This window comes from Aethalodelphis obliquidens, unplaced genomic scaffold (genome assembly GCF_003676395.1).
Source record: "Aethalodelphis obliquidens isolate GAN/ISIS:26980383/991018 unplaced genomic scaffold, ASM367639v1 scaffold8, whole genome shotgun sequence".
In the NCBI taxonomy this organism is placed as follows: Eukaryota; Metazoa; Chordata; class Mammalia; order Artiodactyla; family Delphinidae; genus Aethalodelphis; species Aethalodelphis obliquidens.
In genome coordinates this window covers 42,651,118-42,664,570 of record NW_020837952.1, presented here as the reverse complement: position 1 = coordinate 42,664,570, position 13,453 = coordinate 42,651,118, and the positions used below count along the sequence as shown (strand labels likewise).

The following is a 13,453-nucleotide window of genomic DNA, read 5'->3' as shown; positions in this document are numbered from 1 at the left end:
TTGACAAAATTCAACACCCACTTATGATAAAAACTTTCCAGGAAGTGGGCATAGAGGAAACCTACCTCGACATAATACAGGCCATATACGACAAACCCACAGCAAACATTCTCAATGGTGAAAAACTGAAAGCATTTTCTCTAAGATCAGGAACAAGACAAGGATGTCCCCTCTCACCACTATTACTCAACATAGTTCTGGAAGTCCTAGCCACAGCATTCATAGAAGAAAAAGAAAAGGAATACAAATTGGAAAAGAAGAAGTAAAACTGTCACTGTTTGCAGATGACATGATACTATACATAGAAAATCCTAAAGATGCCACCAGAAAACTACTAGAGCTAATCAATGAATGTGGTAAACTTTCAGGATACAAAATTGATGCATAGAAATCTCTTGCATTCCTATACACTAACAATGAAAGATCAGAAAGAGAAATTAAGGAAACAATTCCATTCACCATTGCAACAAAAAGAATAAAATACCTAGGAATAAACCTACCTAAGGAGGTAAAAGACTTGTACTCAGAAAACTATAAGACACTGATGAAAGAAAACAAAGATGACACAAACAGTTGGAAATATATACCATGTTCTTGGATTGGAAGACTCAATATTGTGAAAATGACTGTACTACCCAAAGCAATCTACAGATTAAATGCAATCCCTATCAAATTACTAATGGCATTTTTTACAGAAATAGAACAAAAAATCTTAAAATTTGTATGGAGACGCAAAAGACCCTGAATGGCCAAAGCAATCTTGAGGGGAAAAAATGGAGCAGGAGGAATCAAACTCCCAGACATCAGACTATACTACAAAGCTACAGTAATCAAGACAATATGGTACTGGCACAAAAACAGAAATATAGATCAATGGAACAGGATAGAAAGCCCAGAGATAAACCCATGCACCTATGATCAACGAATCTGTGACAAAGGAGGCAAGAATATACAATGGAGAAAAGACAGCCTCTTCAATAAGTGGTGCTGGGAAAACTGGGTAGCTACATGTAAAAGAATAAAATTAGAACACTCCCTAACACCGTACACAAAAATAAACTCAAAATGGATTAAAGACCTAAAGGTAAGACCAGATACTGTAAAACTGTTAGAGGGAAACATAGGAAGAACACTCTTTGACATATTTCACAGCAAGCTCTTTTTTGACCCACCTCTTAGAGTAATGGAGATAAAAATAAAACCAAACAAATGGTACCTAATGAAACTTAAAAGCTTTTGCACAGCAAAGGAAACTATAAACAAGATGGAAAGACAACCCTCAGAATAGGAGAAAATATTTGCAAATAGATCAATGGACAAAGGATTAATCTCCAAAATATATAAACAGCTCATGCAGCTCACTATCAAAAAAACAATCAACCCAATCAAAAATTGGCAGAAGACCTAAATAGACATTTCTCCAAAGAAGACATACAGATGGACAAGAGCCACATGAAAAGCTGCTCAACATCACTAATTATTAGGGAAATGCAAATCAAAACTACAATGAGGTATCACCTCACACTGGTTAGAATGGACATCATCAGAAAATCTACAAACAACAAATGCTGAAGAGGTGTGGAGAAAAGGGAACACTCTTGCACTGTTGATGGGAATGTAAATTGATACAGCCACTATGGAGAATGGTATGGAGGTTCCTTAAAAAACTAAAAATAGAACTACAGTATGACGCAGCAATCCCACTACTGGGCATATGGCCAGAGAAAACCATAATTCAAAAAGACACATGCACCCCAGTGTTCATTGCAGCACTATTTACAATAACCAGGTCACAGAAGCAGCCTAAATGCCCATCGACAGATGAATGGATAAAGAAGACGTGGCACATATATACGATGGAATATTACTCAGCCATAAAAAGGAACGAAATTGGGTCATTTGTAGAGACGTGGATGGACCTAGAGACTGTCATACAGAGTGAAGTAAGTCAGAAAGAGAAAAACAAATATCGTATTTTAACGCATATATGTGGAACCTAGAAAAATAGTACAGATGAACCCGTTTGCAAGGCAGAAATAGAGGCACAGATGTAGAGAACAAATGTATGGACACCAAGGCAGGAAAGTAGGGCAGGGGGTGGGTGCTGGTGGTGGTGGGATGAATTGGGAGATTGGAATTGACATATATAGATGAATATGTATATAATAGATAACTAATAAGAACCTGCTGTTTAAAAAAAAATAAATTAAAAAGAAAGAAAGGATAGCAATTTTAATATGATAAAATAAAATCAAAGGCATAAATTTTTTTAAAAAAAGCAGGTTGAGCTCAGAGTGTGAGAAAGTCCCAGTGGCTGATTGCAGTATCAGCTGGGCTGTAGGTGGCTTCCTGGGCATGGAAAAGTACAGTCCAAGATTTAAGCAGGTAGAAATACCACCAAAATCCTCAGAAAACTAAAACTGTTTATCTTCTAATATTCCAAACTCCTCTGCTCTGTTAAAGTTCTGTCAATGACACTAAGATAATACTGATTTTCTAGGCTTTTTTTATCCCTCTTATTTCAATTTATATGGTTTTTGTTTGGAAGAAGGGAAGGAAAGAAAGAAGGAAGGGAGGGAGGAAGGAAGGAAGAGAGAAGAAAGAACTCCTGATGCTTTCTTATCCTAAGGCTTTGATCAAAGTTTATTATTTTTTTAACATCTTTATTGGAATATAATTGCTTTACAGTGGTGTGTTAGTTTCTGCTGTATAACAAAGTGAATCAGCTATACATATACATATATCCCCATATCCCCTCCCTCTTGTGTCTCCCTCCCACCCTCCCTATCCCACCCCTCTAGGTGGTCACAAAGCACCGGGCTGATCTCCCTGTGCTATGCAGCTGCTTCCCACTAGCTATCTATTTTACATTTGGTAGTGTATATAAGTCCATGCCACTCTCTCACTTCGTCCCAGCTTACCCTTCCCCCTCCTCGTGTCCTCAGCTCGAAGTTTATTATTATGATCAGGATACAAAAGAGAATTTTCTTTTGGTCTAAGAACTGGTGCCTGGGGCCCAAAGCTGGGCAAAAGAGTTGTTAAGTGTCTCATATTACAAACAGAACATCTACCAAATATTTTCTTTAGGGCTCACTAAGTAGCAAAACTCTTCCTGCTATATCAACACTCCTTCTCCCACAACCCAACCCACAGGTTAGTAAGGTGCCCACTGGGCAGGAAAATGCAGGCAGTGCAGTTACAGCTTATGGGTGGCTGAGGTTGCTGAGGGGGGCTGAACACGATTGAACCCTCTCATGTAAGGGACCCTAGAGAACCCACACATGTCCCTGAGACAGCTAACGCCGGGAGGTATGCCTTTGGTGTGAGCCAGAGAAGCAGCAAAACCAATGGAGGAAGCAAAATGCGTTACCCCATCCCATCCTCTCTCCCAGCCTCCAAAACAAGAAGCATTGGGTCTTGCAGGAAGTGGAAGGGAGGTATCCTAGAACTAGAGCAGCCCCACATCAGGCCCTTGAGTTACAGGTCTAGCCATAAATGGAGCAGTGGAAAGTCTTGAACTGGATGTGAGGTTGTAATATTAAACGACCAGACAGAACTTTCAGTGACTGTATGTGCCTTCCCAACATGTCATTGAGAGATATCATGTAGAAGAGGTAGGAGATTGGACATAGAAGAGTTAGAAGCAGTGACTAGAGAGGAAAATGTGTTTCTGGCTTCCTCCTCACCATGGTCAGTCTCCTCAATAAACAGGTTATAGAAGTGTCAAAAAAAAACAACAAAATCTGCCGCTGCGTTCGTGAAAAGTCTAATGGACCTAGTATTCACTTGAATCTTCACATCTGTTTCCATGGAGACATCATTTCTGCCTACATATTTTCTAACTCACCAGGTCTGTGGTTTCTCAAGTGCTCTGATGCCAGATTAAACAATATGATTCTTTCATAACTAGTTCCTGATCATCTTCCTATAAAAACAGCTGGTGAGTAGGTAGACAGCTCCAACTCTTACATCACATTCTTAAGGTAACTATGGATTAAAGACTTGGTCTTATTTGGAGAAAAACAAAAACAGTGGAACAAAAGCAAGAGAATAACCTATTTTTATTCTTTATTAGAGCAACTTGATATTCTGGATTTAATTGTAGAAGCTGTCCGTTTATGTATTTTTTGGCAGAGTGACTGAGAAGCGACACAACTTAATAGTTAGGAATTTGTGTGGTCCTTGGGGTTAGCTTGCCTGATAGACTAACAGTTAAAAGTGAGTGGGTTTTAAATATATATTAATTAATTAATTAAAATATACACTGGCTTTCTAAGACTTACTACAAAATAAAAAGAATGTAAAATGCTCATTAATAGTATTTACATTGATTACATGTTGAAATCATAATATTTTGGATATATTGGATCACATAAAATATTGAAATTAACTTCATATAAAAAAGTGAGTGGTTTTAACTCAGTGCCTCAGTTTCTTCATATGAATAATAAGGCTAACAGTGGTATTTATACTAAATGACAGAGGAATAAGTGAATTAAGACATTTAAAGTGTTTAGAACATTGCCTGGCACATAATAAAAACACAATATTAATATTGTTTTATTAGTATCATCATGGTTATCAAAATCTACAAGCAGATCTCAAAGCATATTTGAGATTTTTTGCCTTCCCTTATTTCTGAGATTCCAGAAGCAATTTCAGACTGAGCCCACACATGGCAGGAGTTACAACAACAGGAAGGAGACTTGTTTCTTTCCTTTTTTTTTTTATTGGGTATAGTTGTTTTGCAATGTTGCGTTGGTTTCTACTGTACAGCGAAGTGAAGTAGACCTGCTTCTGATCGCAAGTCCATGGTCTGTTGAACAGGACTGTTGCCCCTTAACTTGCTTTGCCCTTTGGCATTGCACCCAGCACAGCCCACGTACAGATGGGCCCCAGATAAATGCTTACAGGAATGAGGAGGAAGAGGGCATAAACCTCATGAACATGCCCACCTGTGAGGCTCTACTCTTATCCTAATATGAAATCAAGTTCAAATTCATTCATGCAGGGCAGTGTTGTTAGCCATGACTCCTTCACAAGCAGATACTGTATCTCCTTTGCTAGTGTCTGGCACTCAATAAATATTTGTGAAATAAATGAATCAGTTAATTTCTCAAAGTACTGGTGCTATAGGATGGAGTAAGTTACAGCTAGAAGAAACAAAGCTTCAGCTGGCAAAATCTTAAGGCAAGTTAAGGAGAGAGAGCTTTGGTCAAAGCTCCATGATTCTGAAGGTTTGTGCTCTCTCTTTTCCTGCATCCCCGTGTAGTCTGTCTTAAAGTGTTTCTACATTGTAATATGACCAAAGTTATAGGATTTGACCTAAGCCTCAACCATGGGGCTTTGTTTGGAGGGGGTGGACAAGATGCTGATTTCTCTCCATTTCTTCAGTCGTTGGAAAAAGACTTTCAGCATTATTGTTTATCCCCGCTATCTATTTATTCCCATGAAGAGATAGTATGCCAAACCCTTCAAATGTACTGAGCGGGCTCACAGCTCAAAATGCCATCGGCAAATCAAGTTTATCAGCATATGTTTTTGACTCACATCTGCTTTGAGTAGTGTGGCGCATGTGTTTGTGTGTGTGTGTGTGTGTGTGTGTGTGTGTGTGTGTGTGTGTGTCCCATCTGTATCAAGGTTTTATTTTATGTCTCATCCTTATAGAGCCCAAGGGCAAATACACATCCCTAAACAGAAATGCAAGTCCATTCACTATTCAAAGGGGATTTTGCTTTCCGTTTGCTTACCACATTTAAAGATGCACACAAAATTCAAGCCAAAGTAATCCAGAGGGAGAAGGAGAGATGCAGAAAGAGGACAGGGGAGTAAAAGGGCCAGACTTGAGGCATTCATGTCAAGTTGTGATGCAAATAATGTTCAGAAAGATGTGCATCAAAGTTAATCCTTCGTGTGGAGGCATCTACTTTATAATCCCGTAACTAAGCCTTTTATATGTTTCAAATTTTCCTTGCTTTCTGCACATGTTTTTAGGATGGATTAGAAATGCACTGAGCCTCCTCAGAGAAGGCTTGGGTGAATGCAGATGCAAAGGAGCAGTTTGTGCTGGGTAATTCTGACATGGCATCCTGACTGTCACACTGGGCCAGGGCGGTGAAAGTGATGTTCTTACAATGCACTCCAGCCCCGGTGCTGGGGCATGATGGGAGCCAGTCATGACCACTCATTTGTTCCTTGTTTGATGAGCAGCTGGCTCCTGGTGGGAAGCCTTGGAGATATGCACCTATTAGGAGGTATCTGCTTCTCTTCTGTAGGTTCTCTTTTTCATTTTCTCTCATGTTACGGCAAGGGGCTTTTTATGACAACAGACTATTTTACTCTGTGGGAAATCTGTTCCTTCTGCTTCTGCTTCTGCCCTCACCGGATGTTCTTATCTGCTCCTTGCAAGGGCACAGGCAATTATAGAGCAATACATCTTCACCCACATAATTTCAGGCAAATATTGTAAAAGATGTGCAGATGGCACTGGAGAAAAACCTTCTGTCACTTCTATCTCTTTAGTTTAAAGGAAGAGATAGCAAGTTATTTTTCAGTAAGCACCCTAACAGTTCATTCATTTATTCAGTGAGCCAACCAATGTTTATTCAGTGTCTACTTGATGCTGGTATGCGTGGGCCATACTTCTGATACTTGGCACCAGCACGTCAACCATCCTCCATGGGAGATTTTTCATGGGCCATCTCACCCCAACATAGCACCCACCTGGCTGCTCTTTAGCCCTCCCTCATTCGCCCTCTCCTTCTCATCTCTCCCCATTTCCTCATTTTTCTCAAGCAGAAAAATTGAGTCATCTTATTGCTACTTGGGTTCAAGCCATACCCTTTGGGTCTGATCTTCTCCTCCACTCATTCAGCCAAGATTTATTGAGAGCCCATGATCAAAATAGTAAGAAAAGTAACAGTTTACCCTTATGTAGCGCTTACTTTGTGCTCTTTATATATATTATCTCCTTTAATCTTTGTAATAACCCTATAAAGAAGATACTGCTATAATCCCCATTTTCAAATGAGTATATTGAAGCAGAATAAAGTAACTTGCTCAGTCACACAACTGTTATAACAGCCATGCTTTTGTCTAAAAGTAACAGAAAGCCCAACTTACAGTCACTGAAACAAATAAACATTTATTTCTCTCATAGAACAATAACTGGGAAGCCATTTGTTCCGAGTGTTGGTTCCGTGGCTCAGCAATGTCAGGGCTAGCATCTCTGAGAACTGCCTGACCTTTTCCCTCATGAGCGCACAATGGCTGCCCTGTATCCAAGCATCATGTCCACATTTATGTTAAGAAGATGAGAGAAATGGTAGTGTTATCTGCTTCTGTCCCTTTCCGCAGGGAGTCAGAGCCTTCCAAGAATCCCTCGCTGCTTTTCTACTCACCTCTCATTGGCCAAGTCTATGTCATGTGGCCACCCCTAGCAGCAAGAGAGACTAGGAAAGTAAAATGCAAGGTCTTTCTCTTTTCATTTTCAAGCCTCTATAATGGAAGGCCGCAGGGCAAAAGGGATCTTGACATGTTTGTTAGGACAGCCAATTGGCAGCATATATGCAATGGGTAGTAAGTGGTTGAAGCAATGTGGGAAGCAGGAAGTCTGTGCTCCAGAGCATGCAGCTCTAACCATCAGGCTCTATTGCACAACAGTGGTGCTGATTATTCCATGGTCAGTAAAAGAGACATGGTCCTGCCTTCATGGACCCAGGAAACAAAGAAGCACACCATTAAATTTAAAATTGCAAATTCCTGTATGTGCTAAGAGTTAGAATAATGGGCTTTTCAAAATATTAGAAACAGCTAAACACTCTCTCGTTATTATCTTCATGGACCCTCAGAAGTCTGGCAGCCTAGCTTGGGAAATGAAGCTCTTTATACAGAAGCCCTTCACATGGAAGCCCTTCCCCTGGACTTCTCTGAGGTCCTGTCCTTCCCTCTCTCTACACTCCATCCTATCGGTTGTTGTTTTGTTGTCATTATTCATGTGCATCATCTTTTTCTGCATTTCTAAGTTTTTGCTCCATCTTTGATTCTCCCTTCTGTTCCTCTTCTTCCTTTTCTCTTCTACACACACATTTCTTAGCATTTTACTGGATACTCCGACAAGAAGAGGAATTGGGCTTTATTCTTGTGAACTGAATCGTTCCTATCTTAGCTCCCAAGGAGTTCAGAAGAGATCATCACTCTTGTAAAAATCACAGTTCGAAATTTCAGACCTCAGAGAGTGTCCACCTGACCTCCTTCACACTGTAGGGAGAAGAAACTCAGATGAGAATTGTTAGCAGACTAGTAGAGCTGCAGTCTCAGCGCCACAGATTTCCTCTGATGGCACCCATGCAGCCCCAGCCATGCAGCCTTGGGAGAGGCCAGCCCATGCACGTGCCTTTCACACATGGTGCCTGGCTGAAAATCACCAACCTCATAGCCTAAAGCCTACCATCTGCTTCACAGTTAAACAGCCCACCCACAGGTTCAAATCGCATCAACTTTCTCATTCTCCTTAGATCCTGGTGTTCTTTTTCTTTTGATACATAAAAAATCATGATATTCAATTAATGTTTGACTCAACATCAGAATTTACTAAAATTGGATGCTGTATAACCTTCTGCATCTCACCAAAGTATCTTTTCCCAGAATGTTTGTTATTTCTCTGAACCATCACCCCAAATAAAAATATGAAACATCTGTCATCACCACAGAGAGGCAGAGACCCAGCTGGCTCAGCCATGGGATACAGAATGGCCAGGACACACTGTAACCATATGAGCTACTTTGCTCCAAAAACGAAATTGATTATAAACCCGAGTTTGTGTACCCGCAGATTTATATAAAGGTCAAGCTGCTAGTGTAACCCCTTGGCTTGTGCTCTGCAGAGTTCTCTACTCTTGTTCATTGAAAAGATGCCTCTTCCATGAATGCAGATGAGGTTCTGCAGTTTACCTTGTTTGCCGACTTTCACGGAAAATTTAAAGTTCCAGGTGTATATCTCAGCAGCCAAATGTTTAACTCTGGCTGTGCTTCTAAGTGCAGCACCGTGCTAGTTGGTGAGTGTTTGGTGGGCAGGGACTTCTCTTCGAGTATTCAGGGACAGTTTTGTCTGATGATTAACAGTTACTGTTTCGGTTATAAGCCACAAAGAGATCATGACTACTGATTTCACTTTAAGGCTTATCTCAGCAGTTACAATTTAGTAATAACTAAAGCATAAGGGTAGTGCAGTAAATGGAAAATCCACTAGGTGGTCCTGGTGTTCTTCCAGCCAAAGCAGGCAGCACCAAGTACTTTACTCCATCACTTTGTATTCCAAAGGCAAAGCAAAATACGATAGTGAAAATATTTTGTCGTTGTTACTTAGTATTCATTCTAGATTATATGTAAATAGGTTATTATTTGTAGTGGTTGATCAAAGCTCCTCTAGAGTGTTGAGGATTTTTTCTCTTTTTTACATAGATACATGGATTTTAATCTTTTATACATTTTACATTTAATAGATTTTACATATAATACCTCTTTTAATATATTTCCATCTTTTAACATTTTTATGTTTACTAGAACTTGTTAGCTTATTAGCTATGCTTTCATGACATACATACTACCGTTTTCTCACCACTCCTCTAGCAATCTCTCTCATATAAGGACACAAGCTTCCAAAGGACGGAATGTATTGTCTTATGTGCAGCTTTCCTTCAAACTCAAAGCGATACAATTCTCAGTGATTGTTTTCACTTTTATTTTCAGTAACCTTATTTAAATATGATCCAGGTTCACAAGTTCCCCATAGAATTCTTGTTAGAAAATCATCCCTTATGTTTTAGAATATAATAATAAAATAAAGCTAACTTCAAAAATACACTTAAGTCTGCCTGGTTCCAAGAATCATCTCAAATTCTTTTTTTTTAATTGAAGTATAGTTGACTTACATCAAATTCTTAATCCTCTGTGAGATCTCCCTTTAACTCCTCCAGTTCTAGTGTCTTTCTAGTTCACAATTACTATTATCATGAAATCTCAGACGTCTTCCCCCAAAGCAGCCTGGGTAAATTCCCATGGTGCCAGACTCTAGGCAGAATTCCCAGGACAGATGACAGCTGTTCTTTCCACATCACACTGGAAAAGTGGCACAAGGACAGGTCGCACATTGAACACCAGACAAATATCCATTTGCCCTTGAGAAGGTTCCAAAACAAAAGGCAGTGTGTGTGAACATTATCAGAGGTAGTTAGAAAACATCGCTATTTTTCATTTTAAGAGAAAAGAAACATGGCCCAATCTAAAATGAGTACAAACTCCAAAGAACTTTGGGGTTTTTTGTTTGTTTGTTTTTAATTTTTCCTGGAGTATAGTTGCTTCCAAAGAACTTTGAAATGAACCTTTTCAACAAAAGAAATTTGGGAAATTTCAATAATAATTATATGAATACACTGAAAAGCAATCAAATATCAAAAGATTGAACAAGAATATAGTTGTTGTTGTTTTTTAACATAAGCGGGGGAGCAGGCCTGGGCAGAAGGAGTTCAGCTGTGATGTAGCACCACAAAGCCTTCAACCTCAGGAGCCCAGAAGTGCGTATTGCCCATCAGTGTCCCAGGTCAGATTGATAAGGCTGGGTCTTTTTTTTTGGCTGCATGGCTTGTGGGATATTAGTTCCCCAAACAAGATTGAACCTGGGCCTCAGCAGTGAGAGCACGGAGTCCTAACCACCGGACCGCCAGGGAATTCCGAAGAATATAGTTTTCTGAGATGGTAAGAATAATACACACCAAACATTTTCTAAGTGTTTGTTGGTTGCTTACTATGCCATTTCAATGTGTGAAAATTGTCACCTATAAGAAGGTTGTAATTTTTAATATTTGGTTTTATTTTCAATAAGTTATAATTAATTATTGTTTCAGTTAATTCAAACAATGCAGAAATATATAGAATACAAAGTGAAAGGGTCTCCTTGCCATTTTCCTACTCCTTTCTACCTACCCAATACCAGTCCCCAGAGAAAGAGGTAACTTCTGTTAAAAATAGTTTAGTACCTATCCTTCCAGTAATTTTAAATGGCTATTAGCATATAATGATATGTGGTACGTTTTTGGTATATTGATGGTTATATTTTGGGGTGAAATTTTAGCATGTTTTTGTTATGATTCTTCTTAAAAATAATGTAAATATATTGTATATATTGTTCTAGTCCTTATATTTACACACTTAATTTTTTTTACCAAGGAATATGCTATTATTATATTCGTTTTCTCCAGTATACATTCCTTTTTTTTTTTTTAATTTATTTTTATTTTTGGCTGCGTTGGGTCTTCATTGCTGCATGTGGGCTTTCTTCAGTTGTGGAGAGCGGGGGCCACTCTTCATTGCAGTGCACGGGCCTCATTGCAGTGGCCCCTCCTTGTTGCAGAGCATGGGCTCCAGGCACGTGGGCTTCAGTAGTTGTGGCACACGAGCTCAGCCTCCCCGTGGCACGTGGGATCCTCCCAGCCCAGGGCTCGAACCCATGTCCCCTGCACTGGCAGGCTGATTCTTAACCACTGCACCACCAGGGAAGTCCCTACATTCCTTTTTTTAAAAAAAGTTCTCTAACTTAAAAAAGCTGCACATAATTAATATGTACAACTTGATGAGTTTGGAGATGAGTCTACTCCCGTGAACCCATAACCACAATCTGTGCCATGAAGCTATTAATGACTTCCAAAAGTGATGTATTTATTATTACATGTTATTACATGTGATATTACATTTGTTATATTATTAATTATATATTATTATTTATTATATATTATATTATTATTTGTTATTTTGTGATAAGAACATGTTGTATGAGATCTACCTTCTTAGCAAATTTTTGAGTACACAATACAGTAGTAACTATAGGCACTATGCTGTACAGTACCTCTTTAGGATCTATTAATCTTGTAAAACTGAAACGTTGTACCGTTTTATAAATACCTAGCTGTTTCCCCCTCCCCCAAGCCCTTGGCAACCACTCTGCTTCTATGAGTTTAACTATTTTAGATTCATCACATAAGTGATATCATGTAGTATTTTTTCTTCTGTGTCTGGCTTTTTTCACTTAGCATAATGTTCTCCAAATTCACTCATGTTGTTGTAAACGGCGGGATTTCCTTCTTTTTTAGTTATATAATATGCTATTGTATGCATATACCATGTTTTCTTTTACAGTTCAGTTGTTGTTTTTTTTTAACATCTTTATTGCGGTATAATTGCTTTACAATGGTGCGTTAGTTTCTGCTTTATAACCAAGTGAATCAGTTATACATATACATATGTTCCCATATCTCTTCCCTCTTGCGTCTCCCTCCCTCCCACCCTCGCTATCCCACCCCTCCAGGCGGTCACAAACCACCGAGCTGATCTCCCTGTGCCATGCGGCTGCTTCCCACTAGCTATCTACCTTACGTTTGGTAGTGTATATATGTCCATGCCTCTCTCGCTTTGTCACAGCTTGCCCTTCCCCCTCCCCATATCCTCAAGTCCGTTCTCTAGTAGGTCTGTGTCTTTATTCCTGTCTTACCCCTAGGTTCTTCATGACATTTTCTTTTCTTAAATTCCATATATATGTGTTAGCATACGGTATTTGTCTTTCTCTTTCTGACTTACTTCACTCTGTATGACAGACTCTAGGTCTATCCACCTCATTACAAATAGCTCAATTTCATTTCTTTTTATGGCTGAATAATATTCCATTGTATGGATGTGCCACATCTTCTTTATCCATTCATCCGATGATGGACCTTAGGTTGTTTCCTTCTCCAGGCTATTGTAAATAGAGCTGCAATGAACATTTTCGTACATGACTCTTTTTGAATTATGGTTTTCTCAGGGTATATGCCCAGTAGTGGGATTGCTGGGTCATATGGTAGTTCTATTTGTAGTTTTTTAAGGAACCTCCATACTGTTCTCCATAGTGGCTGTACCAATTCACATTCCCACCAGCAGTGCAAGAGTGTTCCCTTTTCCCCACACCCTCTCCAACATTTATTGTTTCTAGATTTTTTGATGATGGCCATTCTGATTGGTGTGAGATGATATCTCATTGTAGTTTCGATTTGCATTTCTCTAATGATTAATGATGTTGAGCATTCTTTCATGTGTTTGTTGGCAGTCTGTATATCTTCTTTGGAGAAATGTCTACTTAGGTCTTTTGCCTATTTTTGTATTGGGTTGTTTGTTTTTTTGTTATTGAGCTGCATGAGCTGCTTGTAAATTTTGGAAATTAATCCTTTGTCAGTTGCTTCATTTGCAAATATTTTCTCCCATTCTGAGGGTTGTCTTTTGGTCTTGTTTATGGTTTCCTTTGCTGTGCAAAAGCTTTGAAGTTTCATCAGGTCCCATTTGTTTATTCTTGTTTTTATTTCCATTTCTCTAGGAGGTGGGGGTCAAAAAGGATCTTGCTGTGATTTATGTCATAGAGTGTTCTGCC

At 39.1% G+C, this 13,453-nt stretch overlaps 1 protein-coding gene across 22 annotated transcripts in view; it reads left to right on the top strand.

Moving 5' to 3' along the window:
• Positions 1–13,453, top strand: part of ANKS1B (ankyrin repeat and sterile alpha motif domain containing 1B) — a 1,179,755-nt gene that overhangs the window by 890,971 nt on the left and 275,331 nt on the right. The gene's annotated exons all lie outside the window — the stretch shown is intronic.